This window comes from Cherax quadricarinatus, chromosome 1 (genome assembly GCF_038502225.1).
Source record: "Cherax quadricarinatus isolate ZL_2023a chromosome 1, ASM3850222v1, whole genome shotgun sequence".
Taxonomy (NCBI): Eukaryota; Metazoa; Arthropoda; class Malacostraca; order Decapoda; family Parastacidae; genus Cherax; species Cherax quadricarinatus.
Window position 1 is genome coordinate 16,892,446 of NC_091292.1, and position 27,310 is coordinate 16,919,755.

Consider the following 27,310-nt stretch of genomic DNA (forward strand, 5'->3'; position numbering starts at 1 on the left):
AGTCATGAAGATTGGGGAAGGGCAAAGAAGACCGCAGACGGAGTACAGTCTACAGGGCCAGAGACTACAAACCTCACTCAAGGAAAAAGATCTTGGGGTGAGTATAACACCAGGCACATCTGAAGCGCACATCAACCAAATAACTGCTGCAGCATATGGGCGCCTGGCAAACCTCAGAACAGCATTCCGACATCTTAATAAGGAATCATTCAGGACCCTGTACACCGTGTACGTTAGGCCCATATTGGAGTATGCGGCACCAGTTTGGAACCCACACCTAGCCAAGCACGTAAAGAAACTAGAGAAAGTGCAAAGGTTTGCAACAAGACTAGTCCCAGAGCTAAGAGGTATGTCCTACGAGGAGAGGTTAAGGGAAATCAACCTGACGACACTGGAGGACAGGAGAGATAGGGGGGACATGATAACGACATACAAAATACTGAGAGGAATTGACAAGGTGGACAAAGACAGGATGTTCCAGAGATTGGACACAGTAACAAGGGGACACAGTTGGAAGCTGAAGACACAGATGAATGACAGGGATGTTAGGAAGTATTTCTTCAGCCACAGAGTAGTCAGTAAGTGGAATAGTTTGGGAAGCGATGTAGTGGAGGCAGGATCCATACATAGCTTTAAGCAGAGGTATGATAAAGCTCACGGCTCAGGGAGAGTGACCTAGTAGCGATCAGTGAAGAGGCGGGGCCAGGAGCTCGGACTCGACCCCCGCAACCTCAACTAGGTGAGTACAACTAGGTGAGTACACACCACACACACACACACACACACACACACACACACACACACACACACCTACACACCTACACACACACAACAGGCCTAGTGTCTAATCGACATGTGCCTAGGACAAAATGGTAACTAACACACACACACACACACACACACACACACACACACACACACACACACACTCACACACACACTCACACACACACTCACACACACACACACACACACACACACACACACACACACACACACACACACACACACAGGGAGGGGACACAGAAACAAGAGGCCACAATTGGAAGTTGAAGACACAAATGAGTCAGAGAGATATTAGGAAGTATTTCTTCAGTCATAGAGTTGTAAGGCAGTGGAATAGCCTAGAAAATGACGTAGTGGAGGCAGGAACCATACACAGTTTTAAGACGAGGTTTGATAAAGCTCATGGAGAGGGGAGAGAGAGGGCCCAGTAGCAACCGGTGAAGAGGCGGGGCCAGGAGCTAAGACTCGACCCCTGCAACCACAAATAGGTGAGTACACACACACACACACACACACACACACACACTCACACACTCACTCACACACTCACTCACACACTCACTCACACACTCACTCACACACACACACACACACACTCACACACTCACACACTCACTCACACACTCACTCACTCACTCACACACTCACTCACTCACACACTCACTCACTCACACACTCACTCACTCACACACTCACTCACTCACACTCACACACTCACACACTCACACACTCGCACACTCAAGAGGTATGCGAGGAGCTCAACACGAGATTTAAGGAAGTATTTACAGTAGAGACAGGAAGGACTCTGGGGGAACAGACCAGATGGGGACACCAGCAAGGAATACACCAACAAGTGTTGGACGACATACATACAGATGAGGAGGAGGTGAAGAAACTGCTAAGGGACATCGATACCTCAAAGGCAATGGGACCGGACAACATCTCCCCGTGGGTCCTTAGAGAGGGAGCAGATATGTTGTGCGTGCCACTTACCACAATCTTCAACACATCCCTGGAAACTGGGCAACTACCTGAGGTATGGAAGACGGCAAATGTAGTTCCCATTTTTAAAAAAGGAGACAGAAAAGAGGCACTAAACTATAGACCTGTGTCATTGACGTGTATAGTATGCAAAATTATGGAGAAGATTATCAGGAGGAGAGTGGTGGAGCACCTGGAATGGAACAGGAGTATAAATGCCAACCAGCACGGATTCACGGAAGGAAAATCCTGTGTCACAAACCTTCTGGAGTTTTATGATAAAATAACAGAAGTAAGACAAGAGAGAGAGGGGTGGGTTGATTGCATCTTCTTGGACTGCAAGAAGGCCTTTGACACAGTTCCTCACAAGAGATTAGTGCAGAAGCTAGAGCATCAGGCGCATATAACAGGAAGGGCACTGCAATGGATCAGAGAATACTTGACAGGGAGGCAACAACGAGTCATGGTACGTAATGATGTATCACAGTGGGCACCTGTGACGAGCGGGGTCCCACAGGGGTCGGTCCTAGGACCAGTGCTATTTTTGGTATATGTGAACGACATGACGGAAGGGTTAGACTCAGAAGTGTCCCTGTTTGCAGATGATGTGAAGTTAATGAGGAGAATTAAATCTGATGAGGACCAGGCAGGACTTCAAAGAGACCTGGACAGACTGGACACCTGGTCCAGCAAATGGCTTCTCGAATTTAATCCTGCCAAATGCAAAGTCATGAAGATAGGGGAAGGGCACAGAAGACCACAGACAGAGTATAGGCTAGGTGGCCAAAGACTGCAAACCTCACTCAAGGAGAAAGATCTTGGGGTGAGTATAACACCGAGCATGTCTCCGGAAGCACACATCAATCAGGTAACTGCTGCAGCATATGGGCGCCTGGCAAACCTGAGAACAGCATTCCGATACCTTAGTAAGGAATCATTCAAGACACTGTACACCGTGTATGTCAGGCCCATACTGGAGTATGCAGCACCTGTTTGGAACCCGCACTTGATAAAGCACGTCAAGAAACTAGAGAAAGTACAAAGGTTTGCGACAAGGTTAGTTCCAGAGCTAAGGGGAATGTCCTATGAAGAAAGATTAAGGGAAATCGGCTTGACGACACTGGAGGACAGGAGGGTCAGGGGAGACATGATAACGACATATAAAATACTGCGTGGAATAGACAAGGTGGACAAAGACAGGATGTTCCAGGGAGGGGACACAGAAACAAGAGGCCACAATTGGAAGTTGAAGACACAAATGAGTCAGAGAGATAGTAGGAAGTATTTCTTCAGTCATAGAGTTGTAAGGCAGTGGAATAGCCTAGAAAATGACGTAGTGGAGGCAGGAACCATACACAGTTTTAAGACGAGGTTTGATAAAGCTCATGGAGCGGGGAGAGAAAGGGCCTAGTAGCAACCGGTGAAGAGGCGGGGCCAGGAGCTAGGACTCGACCCCTGCAACCACAAATAGGTGAGTACAAAATAGGTGAGTACTCACACACTCACACACTCACTCTACAACTGGAATGTAGACTCTAAATACTAGCTGCTGATTAGTGAAGTGGATTTCGCTACAGTCTTCCTTTCATAAAAGATTTATGTGATTAATATCTCTCAAAATCGTAATTTGTCCAAGAAATCAGTAACTAATTTTTGCTTGTATGATTAAAAATAAGTAAATGACAGAGTTCTGTCAAGCAGCTAAATTAAGTATTGACCTGTTCACTTTTCTTGTTATAATACTGATTCTGGTTTCTAACCCCTCAAAAATTTGTGGCAAGACAGTCTAGAAACAATCAAATTTCCATGTCCAGGATAAACCTTATCTGGACACTGGTGCAAGACAACACATGGGCCAGGATGAATTTCAAAAGTTAGAAATGCTAGAAGTGGTAGATACAGCTGAAATTAAACCTTGAATTCAAAACTTATAAAAAATTTAGCTTAGACAAGGGTTAGGAACAAAAATTATACTATTAAAAGTATTTTGCTCTAGGTAGTAGGTTGGTAGACAGCAACTGCCCAGGGAGGCACTACCGTCCTGCCAAGTGATTGTAAAATGAAAGCCTGTAATTGTTTTACATGATGGTAGGATTGCTGGTGTCCTTTTTTCTGTCTCATAAACATGCAAGATTTCAGGTATGTCTTGCTACTTCTACTTACACTTAGGTCACACTACACATACATGTACAAGCATATATATATATACACACCCCACTGGGTTTTCTTCTATTTTCTTTCTAGTTCTTGTTCTTGTTTATTTCCTCTTATCTCCATGGGGAAGTGGAACAGAATTCTTCCTCCATAAGCCATGCGTGTTGTAAGAGGTGACTAAAATGCCGGGATCAAGGGGGTAGTAACCCCTTCTCACATATAAATTACTAAATTTAAAAAGAGAAACGTTCATTTTTCTTTTTGGACCACCCTGCCTTGGTGGGATACGGCCGGTTTGTTGAGAGAAAAAAAAAAGTATTTTGCAGAACCCACTGAATATCAATTATTATTATTATTATTATCATCATCTCACATATGAAATCTGTGCATGGGGATCAACAACATTAAATCACCTAAGACCACTAATAACACAGCAAAAGGCTGCAGTCAGAATGATAACAAATTCCTACTCCCAACAGAATACTCCACCAATATTCAAAAGTCTATATCTGCTCACCATAAAGAACATCCATACTTATTCAGGTGCCTACTACATACATAGAACAATACATGCAAACATGAACCCTCCACTCAAACTTCTCCTCACCAACCTTAACAGGGCACACGACCATAACACAAGACACAGATCTCTTTTTGATGTACGTACTCCGTGTCCATTTCACACTGTAAAAACTCTATGCATATAAAGGGCCCCAAAATTTGGAATTCATTACCAGAAAATACTAAAGAAACCCAGTCTGAAAATCAATTTAAGACTTCTCAAAAACCACTTAATCACCTTAAACTAAATACTCAATACTCAATATTTAACTTTACCAATAAATCTCCCAATCACCTAAATCTTAAAACTTCAAGATTAGATGACCAAGTTCATACATTGACTAATACTACGTATGAGTATAAATACCTACCCAAAAACAGTATTGCCCTACACCAAATTGTAGCATTCTCATACTGTAAACTACTTTTAGCAAATCACAATGTTATATTCCCATAATATAATTTCAATAATTACTTTTGAATCCATTGTCCATTGTCAACAGGAATATAATTGAATCATGCTTCACAAAAAGCATTTTTGAAAATATGAATATATCCTTTGGTTTATATAAATTAGACTCATTTGTAACTAATAGAACTATTGTACAACTATGATAAATTTCTTTAGTGTTAAGTAGTCAGTATGCCATTAAATTCAGTCAGCCCATAATGCCTAGACATAATAGAGGCTCTCTTTGCACTGCAACCCAATATTGTAAATACATAACCTCAATGTACTACTGTACTTGCAAAGAAATAAATAAATTTGAATTTGAATTTATTATTTTATTCTTTGGGGCCATACAATGTCTGGGAAATGGAAGGAAATTGTTTGATCCAAAGAAGACAAGGGTAGTTCCAATATCTTAGACCAAGAGGCTTTCACCAGCATCAAGGAACCCCTTTGAAGGAAATGTTTATAATGCCAATATTGTACACCATTTACTGCAACAACTGTGAATCCCAAAACATAGTTTTTTCAAAAATCTGTAAATTTAACCTTTTTACACAGAGGGCTATGATGGTCATATAAATTCTATTGCCAGAATAAACTATGGAGATGGAAAAGTTAACAAGTTTATCTAGGTACAGATACACAAAAATAAAGTTACACAAATTATCATACCCTCTTCTCTTTCTCATTTACATAAACGACCTACCAAATGCATCGCAACTACTCAAACCCACACTATTTGCAGATGACACTACATACGTCTTATCTCACCCAAGCCGTCATAATAGCCAATACTGTAAATACCAAATTACAGAAAATATCTACCTGTTGATGATTAACAAACTTACTCTCAATATTGACAAAACCTACTTCAATCAGTTTGGGAACAGAACTACAGATGTTCCCCTTAACATAATGATAAATGGATCACCTATCACAAAACTCACAGAGGGAAAATTCTTAGGAATCCACCTTGATAACAGACTCAAATTTCAAACACATGTACAACAAATTTCCAAGAAAATCTCCAAGACCGTAGGCATACTATCGAAGATACAGTACTATGTTCCACAATCAGCCCTCCTGGCCCTATATCACTCACTCGTTTACCCCTATCTCACCTATGGAATTTGTGCATGGGGTTCAACAACAATAAATCATCTCAGACCATTAATTACCCAACAAAAGGCTACAGTCAGAATGATAACAAATTCCCACTCCAGGCAGCATACTCCACCAATATTCAAAACTCTAAACTTACTGTACAAAACATTCATACTCATTATTGTGCCTACTACACACATAGAACACTAAACTCGGATATAAACCCTCCCCTCAAACTTCTTACCAACCTCAACAGAACGCATGACCATAACACAAGGCACAGATCACTCTTTGATGTTCCCCATGTCCATCTCACACTATGTAAAAACACAATGCACATAAAAGGCCCAAAAATCTAGAATTCATTACCTGTGAATATAAAAGAAACACTGTCTGTTTATCAATTCAAGACTTAAAAACCACTTACTCACCCACAACTAAATAAATACTGAATAACTGTATCTCATAAATGTATAACCTGTGACCCTATCAAACTATGTTTTTTTTAATTACATTACCTAACAGAATACTCCATTCTCTTGAATGCACAGTAACTCATCTAATGACCATATGACCTGTTTCTGCACTACAAATCATTGATTTTATTCGATTTGATCGGATTATATTATGTATTGTTATGCTACAAATCTATACAGCTTTAATGCTTCTTATTTGAAATGCTCATTTGTACTTCACGTTGTAATTTGTTTACTGTAATTTATACCATTGCTTAGTTAATCTTAAGTTATTTTTAAGCCTGCCCATAATGCTCTGCATATAAGAGGCTTTTGGCATGTACACCCAGTCACTATATTTCTTTGTACAACTATGTATCATGTCCAAATAAAAAATAAATAAATAAATAAATACATATTAACATGTGTAAATTACCTAGGATAACCCAAAGAAGTCAGACAAAGTGATTTATTGCAATGTAGGCCATTGTTTGTCCTTTTTCCTGGGACACACATCTGCTAATATTTTATACTGTATTATAAATAATATCCAAGCTATCCATTCCATGAGAAAAATAGTTATTTTGTGGAAATTATTTTAGGTGATAACAGGCAAAGTAAGAATATTATATATTATGCAAATTGTTCTTAAATAAGTAGGTTCTGTAGTGGAAACTGTTATATCATGAAAAAGTATGAAAGAAGTTTTATTTTGATAAGTTACCCAACCAAACTTAATTTAGAGCAGCTATAAATTGTCAGTAAGGTTAGGTTCAATAACATATTTTGTTATATGTATAAGCAAAAGGGTATTGTCCCATAGTCGCTAAATATAAATATCTCCAGTGCACAATGCACTTGATGCTTGAGAATTTACATAATAAAAACACACCTTGGTGTAAATAAAGCAGTAAGTAGTAGTAAAGGAAAAATAATTTTTTTTTACAAAGTACAATATATAAATGATACAGGAATTGCTAACATTACTGGAATACTTTACAAAAAACCCTTGTTATGATAGGATAAGATCTGTTCAGATTTTTAACCCAGAGGAGGGTTAGCCACTCAGGATAACCCAAGAAAGTCAGTGTGTCGAGGACTGTCTGCCTTATTTCCACTGTGGTCCATCAACCTTGTCCCCCAGGATGCCACCCACACTAGTTGACTAACGCCCAGGTACCACCTACTTACTGCTAGGTGAACGGGGACAGCAGATAAGATAAACAGGTGTAAGAATACGTACAACGAATTATGCCAAGATCAGCAAGGGACTGCATCACAGGTGTATTTAATATATACATAGGTAAATACACATGTGAATGCACACAAAAAGATTAATTTATTTTGGTTAGTATTTACAATATTTTAGATACGTGTTTTCATTATACTTTCTCTAAGTTACAGCACTGTATAGCTCTTGTGGTTTAGCGCTTCTTTTTTTATTATAATAATTTCTCTAGGTTACAATTCTTGGAAATCATATGGATGTAGTGACATATGGATTAATGATACCCAGCCTACCTGTGCACACGAACACTGTACAGGTGTACTCAAGCTTCAGGTCTGCTCAGAAAAACATGCCAAGTATCCAAACCTTGACGTCACAAAGTTGCTTCTTCAGGATACTTGTTGTTGACTTACAGGAACAAGATGTTGTTGTTGGGGTTATTAAGAGCCACCAAAGCTTACAACTTACTGAGCCTTGCCTCCCAGGAGTCTGGGATAAATATATTGCCCAAATATGGGTAGGAATAGAAAAGAAAATGAGGTTTCTCAGGAAAGAGAAACAGGAACAATAATTCCCAGCGAGGTAAGGTGGATCCTCATCACCTAAACCCTGGCACAGCCGGACACCCACTCAGCCACCATGAGTCAACAACAACAATCTTTTCTGGAGCATAGAAGGAGATTTTGTATGGCGCCCCCGACCAGCTGCCACCAGGATGAGGATGTAGACAAACTTTTCAGGGAAATATAGAATGAGAAAATTGTCAATGAGGCTCAAGGCAGGGTAGAGTGAGACTTCCACACTCCAAGGTCAGCACAGTTCTTCGTACTTGCTTAAAGTGCTTCAATAACGACCAGAGATGTGATGGAACAAGTTATAATGGTAACCACGTTCGTGTTGACGTCGCTTAGTTACCCAACCCCAGAATAAACTTTTTTTTTTTTTTTTTAGGGTTGCATTGTATTAACAAGAAGATAATATTGTGAACTGACATATATAAACAGTTATGATATTTTTGTATAAATTTCATCACAAGTGACTTCTTTAGTCCTTATACAGAGGAAGCTAAACCAATAAAATACGTACATAGTGAAATGGTAAGCGGTGTTTTTTGGTTTGTCACGTGGTGGCTGTGTTCAGGTTGGGCAACGACTTGGCTGTCAAATATTTGGAGATAATGAAGCTGCCCGATTTGTGTGGATGGTGTGCAATACTGCTATTAAAGCATCTTACAATTATTTTCGTTTGCGTAGGCCAATCGTCAATAACTAGCCTAGCCTCCTCCATCTCATGAGGTTACCTCTACATTGCATGCAGTTGTTACGATCATGACTACAAGCGTACTTACATTCACAGACTCATTCTCGTACACAGTCTCACATTATTATTATATGTCCCCTCAAAGGAGGTTTCTTGAAGCTGGTGAGGGGCTTCAGTTCCCTAAATTGAGCCTGAATACCTTCCATGCCCCCACATGCGCTCTATAATCCTATGGATTTAGCGCTCCCCATGATTATAATAATAATAATAATAATGATAATAATATTATTATTATTATTATTATTATTATTATTATTATTATTATTATTATTATTATTATTATTATTGTTATTATTATTATTATGTATATGAAGAGCTAAACTTGTGTGCATTATTTAGCACAATGAGTGATGGAGGCTCAATTATCTATTCATTAAGCAGCAGACAGACAGACATGCTGCATAACTACACTCGCCAAGGTGACACTCCATTCCACAAAATCGGGCAGTTTCAGTCTCCAGTTTATTTGGTAAACAAACAGTTGCCTAACCTGGACACTACCATTATGTGACACCAACCACGTTTCCCTACTCTCTTTCAATTGACTCATTACATTATCTGTTGCTGTAGTTGTCTCTGCATTAGCTTGAAATGGCTAAAGAAGTCGCGTGTGGTAAAATATTTCTTTCTTTAAACGATTCTGTTGGATATGCTGAATGTTGAAGACAGAGTAAAACAACTGAAGCTAAATCATGTTTATAAAATTGCTCACAAACAGTGTCCAGAATATCTTGCTGTCAATTTTGTCAAGGTTGGGAACCGCAGCAATCATAGTACTAGGGGGAGAGAGCACAACTTTGTAGTACCCACAGTCAGTGGCCAGGCTTCAAACACGAATGGTTGTGCCCAAGAATTAGGCAAGCGAAGAATTCCTAAGTATTAAGATCCCAAGACTGCTACACCTCTCCTGCCATACGGTTTATAAGCTGCTTCTCCGCTCATCTGCCGTATTCTACTCAAGATTGATGGACTGAACACATCGACTCAAGGTTGAGGGACTGATTACCTCATTCTCCTCCTGTTCTTCAAGTTTCTCCTATGTATGGACTGATGAAGCCACTGTGTGGCGAAACGTTTCCTCAATAAAGATACCCAAGAGTTGCACATGTGTCTAATTTATCAACATGTCGGTTCTGTGAACCATTCATCTACAAAACTGGTAGCGTTGTACGGTACACTGGTAGCGTTGTACGGTACACTGGTAGCGTTGTACGGTACACTGGTAGCGTTGTACAGTACACTGGTAGCGTTGTACGGTACACTGGTAGCGTTGTACGGTACACTGGTAGCGTTGTACGGTACACTGGTAGCGTTGTACGTTACACTGGTAGCGTTGTACGGTACACTGGTAGCGTTGTACGGTACACTGGTAGCGTTGTACGGTACACTGGTAGCGTTGTACGGTACACTGGTAGCGTTGTACGTTACACTGGTAGCGTTGTACGTTACACTGGTAGCGTTGTACGGTACACTGGTAGCGTTGTACGGTACACTGGTAGCGTTGTACGTTACACTGGTAGCGTTGTACGGTACACTGGTAGCGTTGTACGGTACACTGGTAGCGTTGTACGGTACACTGGTAGCGTTGTACGGTACACTGGTAGCGTTGTACGGTACACTGGTAGCGTTGTACGGTACACTGGTAGCGTTGTACGGTACACTGGTAGCGTTGTACGGTACACTGGTAGCGTTGTACGGTACACTGGTAGCGTTGTACGGTACACTGGTAGCGTTGTACGGTACACTGGTAGCGTTGTACGGTACACTGGTAGCGTTGTACGGTACACTGGTAGCGTTGTACGGTACACTGGTAGCGTTGTACGGTACACTGGTAGCGTTGTACGGTACACTGGTAGCGTTGTACGGTACACTGGTAGCGTTGTACGGTACACTGGTAGCGTTGTACGGTACACTGGTGTACACTGGTAGCGTTGTACGGTACACTGGTAGCGTTGTACGGTACACTGGTAGCGTTGTACGTTACACTGGTAGCGTTGTACGTTACACTGGTAGCGTTGTACGTTACACTGGTAGCGTTGTACGGTACACTGGTAGCGTTGTACGGTACACTGGTAGCGTTGTACGGTACACTGGTAGCGTTGTACGGTACACTGGTAGCGTTGTACGGTACACTGGTAGCGTACGTTACACTGGTAGCGTTGTACGGTACACTGGTAGCGTTGTACGGTACACTGGTAGCGTTGTACGGTACACTGGTAGCGTTGTACGGTACACTGATAGCGTTGTACGGTACACTGGTAGCGTTGTACGGTACACTGGTAGCGTTGTACGGTACACTGGTAGCGTTGTACGGTACACTGGTAGCGTTGTACGGTACACTGGTAGCGTTGTACGGTACACTGGTAGCGTTGTCCAGTAATGCAGTGCAGCTGATAGTGCCGTAAGCGTTGGACAGAACGATAGCTTTCATATTGAAATTAAGACCAAGGTTAGGTAATATAAGCTTTATTTAGAAAACTGACATATGGTTTTACAGATAATAGTATACATTTGTACACTGGTTCTGAAGGTAGATATTGTAGGAATGCATAAAATAATTCGGCTTCCTTTTTCTTAATTAATTATTCACTATTTTCCTTGCGCTCAAATTTGTATGTATCTAATTTTGAGACCACAGTTTAAGTAATTTTCTATTTTCCATAAATACTGTCAACTTCATAAGGTGTACACGTATGTCAGAAGCCACGTAAAGGTATTGTGAAATAACAAACACGCAATGGAAGGAACACAGACCTTCCACTGCCTGATGGAACTATCAAGTTGTTAAAGGCGCAAATTATCAAAGAGGGATTCAAATAAAACTTGAGACTGTTCACTAGTAGCTGGAGGACAGTCATGCGGAAAGAACTTCATCAGAGTTTTATAGACTTGAGACAGAGATTAAAACAAGTTAGTCCTTTAACATCATTCTATCACGTAGGGAGAACAATATGTCTTTGAAACATTCAACAAGTTAACTCTTTGATGTTCTTCCCGCACAGCTTAAGCTATATGTACTACATAATCATCAAGTATAAACCTAACAGAACATAAACTTTTTCAGCAGATCCATGGGGACACCCTGCGTCATTATGCACTTGAAAATTATATAAAAAAGAAATCTGTGCAAAATTACATTTATCTGAATGTAACTCATTATGTACATACCAGTAAATAACAAAGATAATTATTATTTATCAGAGTTACATAGACAAGTAGGAATTTGGGACACCTAGGTCACAAAAAATGTCCCCCTTCGATACCTACCACTGTCATATCCACAAGTTGCTCTAGACCTATTAATTACAAATGAAATATGTATCACCAGGAATTCTGGTAAATATATAAATTTGTGGACTGTATATTAAAATTAAAAAATTATTATAAATACACATACACATAACAGAAGGAGAATATATCTTAATATCACTCACCAATTTGACTGGACATTAAGGTGTATCATACTCAGAAAACTTCACTGTCTATCCATGAAAATAACACTGGCCAGAGTTACAAACATAAACAAACTTATCTGAGGTTCCTGGAGCTGTCTTGTCCAGTTGCCTGATATCTCAATTTATGCAGGAATGCACATCCAACAATTTCGGCTCCTATTTGAGAGGTGTCAGCCCAATTTTACCTCTAGAGCATGAAAAACTCTTCCCATTATTCACTAACGTTTGTGTCTAATTCAAAAAACAATGGCGAATCTCGTCTGTGCAGGCGTAGGCTTCCCATTTTTTATGACATAAATTTTTATTAAATACAGTATGTTACACTAATTTACATAAAAAATACACTGTATTTTTTCTGGAAAATACATTATTTTCCACACTGCGGCCGGCCGGAGTTCGTTGCTAAACGACTCAAATTACTCCTTCCTTTAGGAGACGATTCCAGCCGGTTCTGGCTTGAGTGGCTGTTAATTCCAACTGAGGCAAGGTACATGATTTAATTTGAGACACTTTAGCCTTAGACATAACAAGAGAAATAACACTGTTACATTGAAGGTAAACAACTGCTCCATATGCCAATTTTCAATCATCACACAAAATGTGGAGTACATTTTTCCCATTTGGATTGGCCACCTGGCGTGGGAACTCCAGCATTGGAATTTTTTCATAATCACCAATTAATTCATCCCACCTGTTAATGAATTCCTCAGGTAGAGTTTCATCCCAAGCACATTTAAGTTTCCATGCTTCCTGTATTAATAATTTCCCTCTTATAGTAAGAGGTGACACTAAACCTAGTGGATCAAAACATTTGGAAACTTCAGCAAGCAAAACTCTCTTAGTTAATTTATTGGGCATACTGTAATTATTAGGTTTTAACATTAACAAATCTCTCTCAGTATCCCAAGTTAAACCCAATACATTACTACATTTTGGCACTTCATCTCCAGAGAAATCTTTACTTATTTTGTCCTTTAATTTGGATGAATTACTATTCCATTCCCTCAGAGGTATATTTGCACTTTGCATTATTTCATTAGCCTCTCCGTAAGTCATTAACAGTTCCTCTTCAGTTGACGTCACACCCAGGAAATTGTCCACATAAAATTGTTTGCTCATTACTTTACTCAATGGACTTTCCATACGTTTAAGGTGTGCATTTATCGTCGCTTGAAGTAGGAACGGACTGGATGTAGCACCAAATAATACGCTTCTAAAGCGAAAGGTTTTCAGAGGGCTAAGTGGGTCACTAGAATTCTCTGGCCATAAGAAGCGGGTACAATCCTGGTCAGCCTCTTGTAAATCCACTCTTAGGAAAGCTTTACTTATGTCAGCTGTAAAGGCATAATTCTTCATCCTGAAATTTAATAAGATATCTCCTAATTTTTCCGTCAACGACGGACCTGTCATCAGTCATTTAAACTAGGTACATTTTTGTTACTCCTGGCACTACAATTAAACACAATCCTCAAAGGAGTGGTCTCAGAATCCTTCTTCACTCCGTGATGTGGCAAATAGTGACCATAAATTTTGGCTTGATTAGGAGGTACCTCTTCTATAAATTTATTAATTAATTGCTCAGCAATTATATCATTAAAGGCAGTTAACAATTCTGGTGTCTTACTCAGTTCGCGGAGCTGAGCCTTTAACTGTCCATATGCCATTATGTAATTAGTGGGCAATTCTGGATGGTTCAGTCTCCACGGAAGTCGCACCCAGCATTGTCCAGATTCAAATTTTACATCTCTCAGGTACTGTTCCTGAGTAAAAGAATCGTCTGGACTTTCTTCATTTACATTTATTCCAATGCTGTCTAATTCCCACAATTTGTGCACTGGCTCAACACCATCCTTTATGGAAGAATTATACTGGGGTACGATTTCATGAGTAAGACACACAGTTATGGTATTTGTAGTTTCCTCTAGTCATGAATTATTATTACGAGGAATCCTACCATACATTACATGGCCTCCTGCAGTCTTCAAAAGGGTGACACCACATTTCTTTACCATATCCTTTACAAAGGAGGCATAATAGTCACTACCTATCAAAATATTTATTGGGCCTACAGAATCATCACTTACACCAGAAGGTGCTAAATTTACATTATGTGAGAGTCTTTCTGTAGCTTTACTAAGCCCTACTGTAGGTATTTTCTCTGGAAGTCTATCTACAGTTACTGCATTAACACGTTTTTTCTCATTGCCCAACCTGACAGTTACATAAACAGTGTCATACAATTGAGACCTTTTATCCGAGAGAAAACCAGATAATTTTAAAGTTGTGGGATCTCCCATCTGTACTTTCATACCATCAAGACATTTACGTTTTATGAAAGTACGCTGGGATCCCTGGTCCAATAGTGCATTTACATTTTTTGATTTATGCCTTTTATCATCAATTTTTACCTGTAACACAGGTAAGGCTACTTCAGCAAAACCATCATTATTAACATTAGCAGCAATTTTTACATTAGCCACTGTTGTGGCAGGATTGTCAACATTATCATTATTATCAACATTATCATATAGACCTTTACACATGACTATATAGTGTCTTCCTTTGTGACATTGATAACAGTTGTTTAATTTGGCATGACAATCCTTTACATTGTGATTACCTAAACACCTGATACATCTGTCAAGTTCCTCCAATCTTTCAACTTTATCATTCCATGAATCGTATGCATTGCAATTCTTAGAAAAATGAGTACCCTTGCAGAAAAGACAATCTCTCTTTTCTTTGATTGGTTTCTTATTAACTGGGCTACCCTTAGAGGGTACTTATTCTTCTTACCTTGTGGAGAATCATTATTTCTGATTCTTGCTACTTGATATGCACCTATGCAACTCTTTTTAGGAAATGAATTTTGATTATTAACATTGGGATAATTTTTCCCTTTGTGAAACTTGACAGATACCTCGGAGTTATTATGTGTTGCATCTTTAACATGAGTTGGTTGGCTGGTCTGCAACTGAACAATTAATTCTTGTAGACCTAGTCTTATTTCCTCCAGACCAAAATAACCCTTGTGATATTTGTTCGAGAGTCATTCAAGTGTTTTATAGCTTAATATATTCTGTACCATGGCACTCAATAACCAGTCTGATTCCTTCAGATTATATTTATTACTTAAAGTTTTGAGAGTGCTCTCCAGTTTAACTCTAAACTTCTGTAAACCTTTGTAAGTGTGATCTGGAGATTTTAAATTAACAATGATATTCACTAGATCCAACCTACTTTGTTCTATATTACCATAAGTGACCTTCAACAAGTCAACTGCTTCCTTGTAAGAGTCATCTACATTGGGAAAGGCTTGTATGAGTATGTGAGCATCTCCTTTTACCTGTCCTTTGAGGTAAAATAATTTAGTTACACAGGCTAGGTCACTCCTGACATACACAGCTGCTTTAAAAATTGACCAAAACTCCTCCCAATTTTCTCCAGGATTAAATACAGGTAAACATAATTCTGGGAGTTTTGGCAAAGACATCTTATTTGTTGGAGCAGACTGATTAACTGCCTGGTTTACACATTTTAATTTATTCAAGGCCTGACTTTTACAAGAAAGAATCTTTTCCTCTAATTCATAATACTGATTAATCATGAGATCTACTTCAGTCTCAGCTACACAGTTTACTAACAAATCTCCTTCATATTTGTTGTAATATAATTTGTATGAATCATATCTATTCCCTAAAGCATTTAAATACAATTTTAAATCATCAGTATTCACAGTTTCTTGATTCATTAATTCCAAACATTTATTGTATGCTTTTGTTACATGACCTTTTCTAGCCTGTAGTGATGCTTTCTTTGCTCTATATTCCATATGTTTGTCTTCTATATTAATTTCCGCATTTTCAGCCATGATGCAATGTATTAAATTCAACTTAATTAATAACACTGATTACAACTTACCTTTGAATAAATCCTAGTTACACTTGAGCTTTGCAATTACATGTAAGAAAATTATAATATAAATTTTAAATGCACATTAATACAAACCTTTATCCAGACTTGGCTTATCAAAATTAGTAGTACACAAATTAATATAAATCCTTGCCAGAATTTGGCATAGCAAAATTAATATTATACACATTAATATAATTAGCTACACTTGGCTTAGTAATTACACATGTAAGAAAATTATAATATAAAATTTAAATGTACATTAATACAACCTTTAGCCAGACTTGGCTTATCAAAATTAATATTATACAAATTAATATAAATCCTTGCCAGAATTTGGCATAGCAAAATTAATATTATACACATTAATATAATTAGCTACACTTGGCTTATCAATTACACATACACTGATATAAATCTTGGCCAGAATTGTCTTATCAAATTAATATTATGCAAATTAATATAAATCCTTGTCAGAATTTGGCATAGCAAAATTAATATTATACACAATATAATCTTTAGTCATACTTGACTTGGCTTATCCAAACTAATATTGTAATAATTATAATCCACTACACATTAAGTAAATTTGTGAACTTAACATCCACCTCCTTCTGTCATTTCACATATAATTATTAAGTAATTAACTAATTAATGGTTTCACTAATTACCTCCAGTTCAAGAAGGACCAACGGGCAAAAATTAAATGTGGAAAATTACATTTATCTGAATGTAACTCATTATGTACATACCAGTAAATAACAAAGATAATTATTATTTATCAGAGTTACATAGACAAGTAGGAATTTGGGACACCTAGGTCACAAAAAGTGTCCCCCTTCGATACCTACCACTGTCATATCCACAAGTTGCTCTAGACCTATTAATTACAAATGAAATATACATCACCAGGAATTCTGGTAAATATATAAATTTGTGGACTGTATATTAAAATTAAAAAATGATTATAGATACACATACACATAACAGAAGGAGAATATATCTTAATATCACTCACCAATTTGACTGGACATTAAGGTGTATCATACTCAGAAAACTTCACTGTCTATCCATGAAAATAACACTGGCCAGAGTTACAAACATAAACAAATATATCTGAGGTTCCTGGAGCTGTCGTGTCCAGTTGCCTGATATCTCAAGTTATGCAGGAATGCACATCCAACAATTTCGGCTCCTATGTGAGAGGTGTCAGCCCAATTTTACCTCTAGAGCACGAAAAACTCTTCCCATTATTCACTAACGTTTGTGTCCAATTCAAAAAACAATGGCGAGTCTCGTCTGTGCAGGCGTAGGCTTCCCATTTTTTATGACAAATTTTTATTAAATACAGTATGTTACACTAATTTACATAAAAAATACACTGTATTTTTTCTGGAAAATGCATTATTTTCCACAAAATCAAAGGATTTGTGGACAACTCACACATGTTCAATTTTTTTTAATTCATATCCTCCGATATACTAAACATTCTGGAGAAATACCCTTTTTTTTTTTTGCCTACTGCAAATACTCATAACAGCTTTAATTTAAATTGCTTAGTCGACAGAAAGCCTGTGTTAATCCATTAGATTAGTGTATATCCATAACATACTAAATATGCTTCACTGTAATGTGTTTGTGACTTAATTCATTGCATTTCGTCCACAAACTAGTTAAAGTAAAAGTGACATTATTTAATTTAAATACCTAACGATAATTAACAAGCTCCATACGGCCACTTAATATGTGAAGTAATCAGTGGAAGTTGGACAGAGAGCTTGAAAGTGTGGCAGACGAGGGCTGTGAAGAACTGAGGGTCGGTTAAAGTGCCTGCCCACCATACTCACTCTCTACTACATGACCTGTTTCGTATGTGACACCATTCCCCTTCGCCACTTGCAGCCGCGGGAACTGCTACACACTCATTTCCAGGAAGTTGTAAAGTTGACATCTGGCCCATAGAGGCTGACTGAGGGTGAGGAGGGTCACTCCCTGATACTGGACGTGGTGTGTGGATCTCCGCGTCCGTGTGTATCTGCAGCACCACTGCTGGTGCAGCTGGGGTTATGAAAGGTATCTGGGAGAGGATAGAGATCGCTACTTCGGGAGGTTCTGCTGGCGGGGAAGGCAGTAAGTCTGAGTAAACAAGTGAAGATACACTTATATTGTTGGAGGCCAATGGTACCCAGTGATGACGCTCTGTTGTAGATGACGACTGGTAAGTGTTGTTCTTCACTTTGTAGAATCTGTCATTTTCTTTGCCCGACGGTGAGATTGGTTTTGGTTGTCTTCTTTTGCGTTTATATTTTGTCTTGGTGTATGTATTATATTGTTCTGCGGATTCCGGGGACACCGGGCAGCCCCTTACTGAGTGGTAGTAAGAGAACCCTTTTCTTCGTTGTTGTGGTAGTGGTGGAGGTGGGGGAGGATGGCAAGGTACTGCAAGAGGCTGAGATTGTGGCGCAGATTGTTTAGCAGGGTCGTGATCTTTTATACTCTCAAACTTGCTGGTATTTCCAGCTGACAGTATTGTAATATTCGGGATGAGCTCATGTGAATTAAAATTAGTAATGTACGAATACTTAGAGGCGTGAGTGTTGTTTGGGCTGGACCTTGAGAAGGATGTGTGTTGGAAGAATCTTCGCCAGCAGAAGAGGAACACAATCAGCAGCAGTATCATGCACATCACACTCATCCCCACCCAAGCCATCTTCGGCATTTTGTCATCCTGAAAATATATAGATTATAGAAATAACAGTTATATCTTAAACTAAACTCGTACTTGGTGAAAAGGATCATGATAAATAAAAAATGTAACAACTAGGTATCTTATTGATAAGAGACGTTTCGCTAACCAGAGACATTTTCAATTCAATAGTAAGTGTTGGAAACAGTGGAAGAAGGGGAGAGAAAGTTTTAAGATGTTCATTCCTCAGCCTTGATAAATCAAGGCTGAGAGATTGAACACCACCTATGAAGGCTGAGGAATCACCTCAAAATTACCTCTTCACTTCTTCCAACGTGTCCAGTATTTATTCTCTGTATTTGATTGCAAAGGCTACTGGTTGATGAAAGGTCCCCATCAATAAAAATACCCAGACGTTACATGTTTCTTATTTACCGAATTGTCGGTATTACATATCATTAATGTAATGATAAAATGTCTTATTTTCATAGATAAGTCTTGCAATAGTTAAAATGGCATTAACAAACGAACAGAATGTATTTATACTGAACAGTTATGGTTAACTGTTACCTCTTATACCAAAATCCTTCTTACTTGACGAGAAATTTTAGAATTAATAATTCAGGATCAATGTGTAAGTTGATCTCAAGATCGTATGAATCATGAAGGATAAAATCATGTATCAGGAGACCACGGAGAATAACAAAAGTGATAATGGCACAATACCAACTCTAAACCCATTTGGTAATATCCTAAGGAGAGAGGGTTATAATGTGGAGCTTCGCCTCCACTAAATATAAACCACTTATAGGCCCTGAGATATCCACAACTCTACGTGTATATATAAACACACACAAACACAAAACTCAGTGTATATACTTTCGCTCATATTTACCTGGTGTTTACCTGGAGAGGGTTTCGGGGGTCAACACCCCCTCGGCTCGGTCTGAGACCAGACCTCACGGTGGGTCAGGGTCTGATCAACTAGGCTGTTACTACTGGCCGCACGCAGGCTGACGTACGAACCACAGCTCGGTTGGTCAGGTACTGACTTTAGGTGCCTGTCCAGTGCCTTAAAGACAGCCAGGGGTCTATTGGTAATCCCCCTTATGTAGGCTGGGAGGCAGTTGAAAAGTCTTGGACCCCGGACACTTACTGTGTTGTCTCTCAATGTACTCGTTGCGCCCCTGCTTTTCATTAGGGGAATGTTGCATCTCCTGCCGAGTCTTATGCTTTCATAGGGAGTGATTTTCGTGTGCAGGTTTGGTACCAATCCCTCCAGGACCTTCCAAGTATATATTATCATGTATCTCTCTCGCCTGCGTTCCAGGGAATACAGATCAAGGACCTTCAACCGTTCCCAGTAATTTAGGTGCCTTATCGTGCTTATATGTGCCGTGAAAGTTCTTTGTACACTCTCCAGGTCTGCAATGTCGCCAGCCTTGAAGGGGGCCGTTAGTGTACAGCAGTATTCCAGCCTAGAGAACACAAGCGATTTGAAGAGAATCATCATGGGCTTGGCGTCACTAGTTTTGAAGGTTCTCATTATCCATCCTACCATTTTCCTAGCAGATGAGGTAGCTACATTGTTTTAGTCTTTGAAGGCGAGGTCCTCTGACGTTATCACTCCCAGCTCCTTCACATTACTTTTCCGCTTTATTGTATGGTTAGAATTTGTCGTATACCCTGATACATTTTTAATTTCCTCGTTTCCCATATCTGAGTAGCTGAAATTTCTCCTCGTTGAACTTCATATTGTTCTGAGTGGCCCATTCGAAGATTTGGTTAATGTCCTCTTGGAGTCTCGCGGTGTTTTCAATGGAGGTCACTGCCATGGTGATCCGGGTGTCATCCGCCAAGGAAGACACGGAGCTATGACTTACATCTCTATTTATGTCAGAAATGAGGATGAGGAATAGAATGGGAGCGAGTACTGTGTCCTGTGGAACAGAGCTTTTTACCATGGCTGCCTCAGACTTTACTCTGTTCACTATTACTCTTTGTGTCCTATTTGTCAGAAAGTTATAGATCCATATACTAACTTTTCCTGTTATTCCTTTATCACGCATTTTGTGTGCTATTACACCATGGTTACACTTGTCGAAAGCTTTTACAAAGTCTGTGTATACTACATCTGTATTTTGTTTATCCTCTACAGCATCCAGGACCTTGTCATAGTGGTCCAGTAGCTGGGACAGGCAGGAGCGACCTGCTCTAAACCCGTGTTGCCCTGGGTTGTGTAATTGATGGGTATCTAGGGGGTTGGCGATCTTGCTTCTTAGAACCCTCTCAAATATTTTTATATGTGATGTTTGTGCTATCGGTCTGTAGTTCTTTGCAATTGCTTTACTGCCACCTTTGTGGAGTGGGGCTATGTCTGTTGTTTTTAGTGTGTGTGGGATGACCCCTGTGTCCATGCTCCCTCTCCATAAAATGCTGAAGGCACGCGATAGGGGTTTCTTGCAGTTCTTCATGAACACGATTCTCACTTTTCGCGGTAATCTGGGCGCACACATCGACCAGTGAATTGGGAGCACATTTCTACCAGCGACCTGTTAACACATTTTGACCAGGAGAAAAATCTCGTTCTTCCTTCCTCATCAGAATTAAAAAAGCCACACGGCAGTTTTACCGAGGAAAAAAAAAGAGAATACAGGGACGACCTGACTATTTTATAAAAAATAATACTGACCTAGTTGTTATAACCATTGAAACGAGAAGACGTATGTGCAACCCATGAATTTACAAAGCTCTACACAAAGTGAGACATTAACTTGATAAAGCTCTAGACAGAGGGAAACACTGACTTTATAAAGCTCTATACAGACTGACTTGATGAAACTCTACACAGACATTGACTTGATAAAACTCTTCACAGACTGACGTGATAAAGCTCTACACAGAGATGTTCACTTGATAAAGCTCTTCACAGAGACATTCACTTGATAAAGCTCTACACAGAGACATTCACCTGATAGAGCTCTACACAGAGACATTGACTTGATAAAGCTCTACACAGAGATATTCACTTGATAAAGCTCTACACAGACTGACTTGATAAAGCTCTACACAGTGAAACATTCACTTGATAAAGCTCTACACAGTGAAACATTCACTTGATAAAGCTCTACACAGTGAAACATTCACTTGATAAAGCTCTACACAGTGAAACATTCACTTGATAAAGCTCTACACAGTGAAACATTCACTCGATAAAGCTCTACACAGTGAAACATTCACTTGATAAAGCTCTACACAGTGAAACATTCACTTGATAAAGCTTTACACAGTAAAACATTCACTTGATAAAGCTCTACACAGTGAAACATTCACTTGATAAAGCTCTACACAGTGAAACATTCACTTGATAAAGCTTTACACAGTAAAACATTCACTTGATAAAGCTCTACACAGTGAAACATTCACTTGATAAAGCTCTACAGAGTGAAACATTCACTTGATAAAGCTCTACAGAGTGAAACATTCACTCGATAAAGCTCTACAGTGAAATACGACATGCTGAAGCTCTATACAGTGAAACAGACCTGATCAAGTGCAGACTTGATGAAGCTGTGTTACCAACGTAACTTTGCTGTACCCTCGTGTTATCTGTGCACTAGTGCACGCAACATGTATGCTATCCTGTTATAACAGCTGAGCCAGACACATCTGTGCACCTTAATTCACCTACCATGATGCTGCTGCTTCATGTAGCTTCCAATAACAGTGAGGTGAAGTCAGGTGAACAAATGAATAAGATGTGTGAGTGAGCCAGCTGGTAGGTGAGACGGAGTGTGGGTGTGTGAGACAGGAAGCTTCTTCCTGTCTTATCTATGGTTTTGGTGTAGGGAAGAGGATGTATAATGGTGTCAATCTTGTTCCCATTCCTTCACTACCTCCCCGTCCTTCCATTTCTACAATATGCTACCCACATTTCCCCCATTCCCTGCCTTGGTGGGAATCGGCCATTGTGTTAATAATAATAATAACATTATATATATATATATATATATATATATATATATGTCGTGCCGAATAGGCAGAACTTGCGATCTTGGCTTAAATAGCAACGCTCATCTTGCCATATAGGACAAGTGAAAATTTGTGTATGCAATAATTTCGCCAAAATCATTCTGAACCTAACGAAAAAAATATGTTTCACTGTGTTTGTTTAGTATTAAATTACTGTAAACAAATCTAAAATATATTTAGTTGGGTTAGGCTAAAATAAATTGTTCTTGTTATAATAAGGTTAGGTAAGTTTTCTAAGATTCTTTTGGTGCAAAATTATAAATTTTTACATTAACATTAATGAAAAAATATATCTTTAAACGTATAGGAGAAAATTTTAGAAAGGACTTAATTTTAAATGAGTTCTTGCTAATTGACCAGTTTTACATATTCGGCACGACATATATATATATATATATATATATATATATATATATATATATATATATATATATATATATATATATATATATATTCACGATCGCAAACATGCAATGTTAACAATGCAAGACAAGCCACGGGGAGAGGGAATCTTTAGCTCAAGAACTTTCACACTTCTCAGTGCGTCATCAGAAGTTATGCAGTGTTGCAAGAGTAGCAAGTGAAGAAATAAGGGGAAGTTTTCTCAGAGTAAGGTAGCGTGGAGTGACACCAGCTCCAGCTTCTCTCGAATATATTCTGAAAGAAGCTGGAGCTTGCGTTACCCCACGCTACCATACTCTGAGAAAATATCCCTTCATTTCTTCACTTGCTACTCTTGCAACATTGCATAGCTCTCGATGATGCACTGAGATGTGTGAAAGTACTTGAGCTAAAGATTTCCACCCCGTGGCTAGTCGTAGTGTTGTTATTGATCAATGCCACTCGTTCGTGGTTACAATAATGTAAAATACTGCTCGTTGGGCTAGTACACCAAACAGGGAGAATAGTGAAATTAGCTCAGAATCATCCATACTACCGTATGTCCTCGAATGACGGTAAAACACCTAACTTGGCTGGGTGCGTGATTCTTGATTATTGTGTGGCCCCGTGGACTAGAGCGTCATGTGTTTTCGCTCACCATGAGGCGGGCCAAAGCAGCATGGGTTTATATATATATATATATATATATATATATATATATATATATATATATATATATATATATATATATATATATATATATATATATATATAATCTTCTTTCAACAAACCGACCGTATCCCACCGAGGCAGGGTGGCACCAAAAGAAAAACAAAAGTTTCTCTTTTTAACTTTAGTAATGTATACAGAAGGGGTTACTAGCCCCTTGCTCCCGGCATTTTAGTGGCCTCTTACGACACGCATGGATTACAAAGGAAGAATTCTGTTCCACTTCCTGATGGAGAATATTTATATATATTGCAAATTCAATATTTAATTTGGTTCGAAACTATATGTATATCTGAAAAATTGATCTTATATTTCTGATCTTAAATGTCAACGTTACACTGGTGAGTGAAACACTCGTACACACCAGTGCAACACTGGTGAGTGAAACACTCGTACACACCAGTGCAACACTGGTGAGTGAAACACTCGTACACACCAGTGCAACACTGGTGAGTGAAACACTCGTACACACCAGTGCAACACTGGTGAGTGAGACACTCGTACACACGAGTGCAACACTGGTGAAACACTCGTACACACGAGTGCAACACTGGTGAAACACTCTTACACACCAGTGCAACACTGGTGAAACACTCTTACACACCAGTGCAACACTGGTGAAACACTCTTACACACCAGTGCAACACTAGTGAAACACTCTTACACACCAGTGCAACACTAGTGAAACACTCTTACACACCAGTGCAACACTGGTGAAACACTCGTACACACCAGTGCAACACTGGTGAAACACTCTTACACACCAGTGCAACACTAGTGAAACACTCGTACACACCAGTGCAACACTAGTGAAACACTCGTACACACCAGTGCAACACTGGTGAGTGAAACACTCGTACACACCAGTGCAACACTGGTGAGTGAAACACTCGTACACACCAGTGCAACACTAGTGAAACACTCGTACACACCAGTGCAACACTGGTGAGTGAAACACTCGTACACACCAGTGCAACACTGGTGAGTGAAACACTCGTACACACGTACACGGTAAGCTGTCCAATATACAAGTAAAGTTAGAAATAGAAATACAAATAGCTAGAGCTTCATTTAAGGAGGTTATGAATAGAATATTCAAGAGGTTGCTAGTAGAATTACAGTAAATCAACCATTCAAATCATTATGAAGCCCTGTGTAGTCTGCAATCAATCAAACAAACGGGCTTCCACATGGATAAATTGTCATTTTTGTGGAAATTGGTGTCATGCCCCTTGTGCAGATATCCAGGAACTATATACAAGCAGTATTAAAACAGGGAAGTGTTTTTGGGTATGCCCAAATGAGATAAATCTGTGGACTAAAATCACAAGGGTATTAAAAGAGGATAACATCAAAGCTACTTTCATAGACAACCTAGAAACTTTCTACAACAGATGGGAACATAAAAAGTCTGGGCTGAATGGTACTGCCCTTGATACTGGCCATGTAGTCAGAAACTGTAAGGCTGGAGGTGATGTCCTGGTAGACAGTAAATGTGGGGCTGATATTGCTGTCCTGGGAGACAGTAATGGTGAAGCTGGAGGTGCTGTCCTGGGAGACAGTAATGGTGAAGCTGGAGGTGCTGTCCTGGGAGACAGTAATGGTGAAGCTGGAGGTGCTGTCCTGGGAGACAGTAATGGTGAAGCTGGAGATTTTGTCCAGGTAGTCGGGAATTATACGCAGGAAGGAATACATATAAATGACCTCATAGGGGACAGGAGCCGTAGTGGGGAAACAAGTGTAGTCAAAGATAAGATAAAACCAATATTGCAAACTAGAAATACCACAGGAAATAGCAAACAAGAGGACTCCACCAGCAATAGTGAGGATATATTACCAAAAACAACTGGTGGGAGCTCCATTGTTGGTGCTAGGGAGGATAGGAATAAGACAGGGAAACATGCACCAACAGGGAATACAGTCACAGAAACCCAAGGCAAACGGAAACCAAGCCTGTGCACATACTATGCACTTGGTATCTGCAGACATGGGAAATCTGGAAAAACAGACGGGACGTGCAACTATGACCACCCTAGAAAATGCCATGCCCATATGACAACAGGAAAATGCAAACTCCCTTCCTGTAAGCTTTTTCACCCTGAAATGTGTACCTCTTCAGTACAGGAAAGACTGTGCTATAACTTAAATTGCCAGGCACACCATCTAAAGGGTACAAAAAGATACAAAACATCCAGGCCATGGGAAAACCTGGGTAGCCACAGCCACTCAAGAGAGAGAGGTTTTTTAGTGCCAGGAAGGAAAAAAAACTGGCAGGAAATGGCAGAAATCGTACACCAAATCCAGTCATTCCTGGAGTGGAACCACAGTCGATGGCCTCCACTCCAAACCAACAGATACAGATACTAATGCCGGAAAAAAAAATCCCCCCCAGTACCAACAATACCACCAGTCCGATGACATTCTTCTTTGCAAATATACAGGGTCTAAAGTCAGCAACAAACAACAAAATACCTTTCATCCGTGGACTGCTTGCAGAGGCAAAGGCAATGTTCGCGGCTTTCACTGAGACCCACATAAAGGATCACTTGGACAACGAAATATGGATCCCAGGTTACAACCTATACAGATGTGACAGAGTGAACAGGCAAAAGGGGGCGGGGGGTTGGCCCGTACATTACAGTCACTTGTTTGCACAGAACTGCTTAATGCCTCAAATGATGTAGTGGAAGTTTTAGCAGTAAAGGTCGAGAACCAAAACCTAGTCATTGTGGTAGTCTACAAGCCTCCGGATGCAACATCCCAGCAATTCCAGGAACAGCTGTTAAAAATTGACCACTGTCTGGAAAATCTTCCAGCTCCTGCACCCAACATCTTGCTCCTGGGGGATTTCAACTTAAGGCACCTAAAATGGAGGAATATAGCAAATAATATTGTTGCAGTAATAACACCAGGAGGCAGCTCTGATGAAAAACTCACACTCACACGAGCTTTTAAATCTCTGCACAAAATTCAATTTAAACCAGCAAATAATAGAGCCTACTAGACTGGAAAATACACTAGACCTCATCTTCACTAACAATGATGATCTGATAAGAAATGTCACCATATCAA

At 39.4% G+C, this 27,310-nt stretch overlaps 1 protein-coding gene and 1 long non-coding RNA gene across 5 annotated transcripts in view; both read right to left on the reverse strand.

Moving 5' to 3' along the window:
* The window catches only part of Nbr (exonuclease mut-7 homolog), a 60,168-nt gene extending 51,514 nt beyond the window's left edge, over window positions 1-8,654 (reverse strand). For 2 of the 4 annotated variants that reach the window (XM_070098881.1, XM_070098942.1), the window contains exon 1: window positions 8,017-8,546. The gene's annotated coding sequence lies outside the window, so the exon portion shown is untranslated. The other 2 variants (XM_070098980.1, XM_070099026.1) reach the window with 2 other exon arrangements.
* Window positions 8,655-14,539: 5,885 nt separating this feature from the next.
* On the reverse strand, window positions 14,540-23,029 carry LOC138854675 (uncharacterized). Its single transcript, XR_011393874.1, has 2 exons — window positions 22,788-23,029; window positions 14,540-19,138 (listed from the first exon to the last, which is right to left on the reverse strand). It is a non-coding gene; the product is annotated as an uncharacterized lncRNA (long non-coding RNA).
* Between the last annotated feature and the right edge of the window lie 4,281 nt (window positions 23,030-27,310).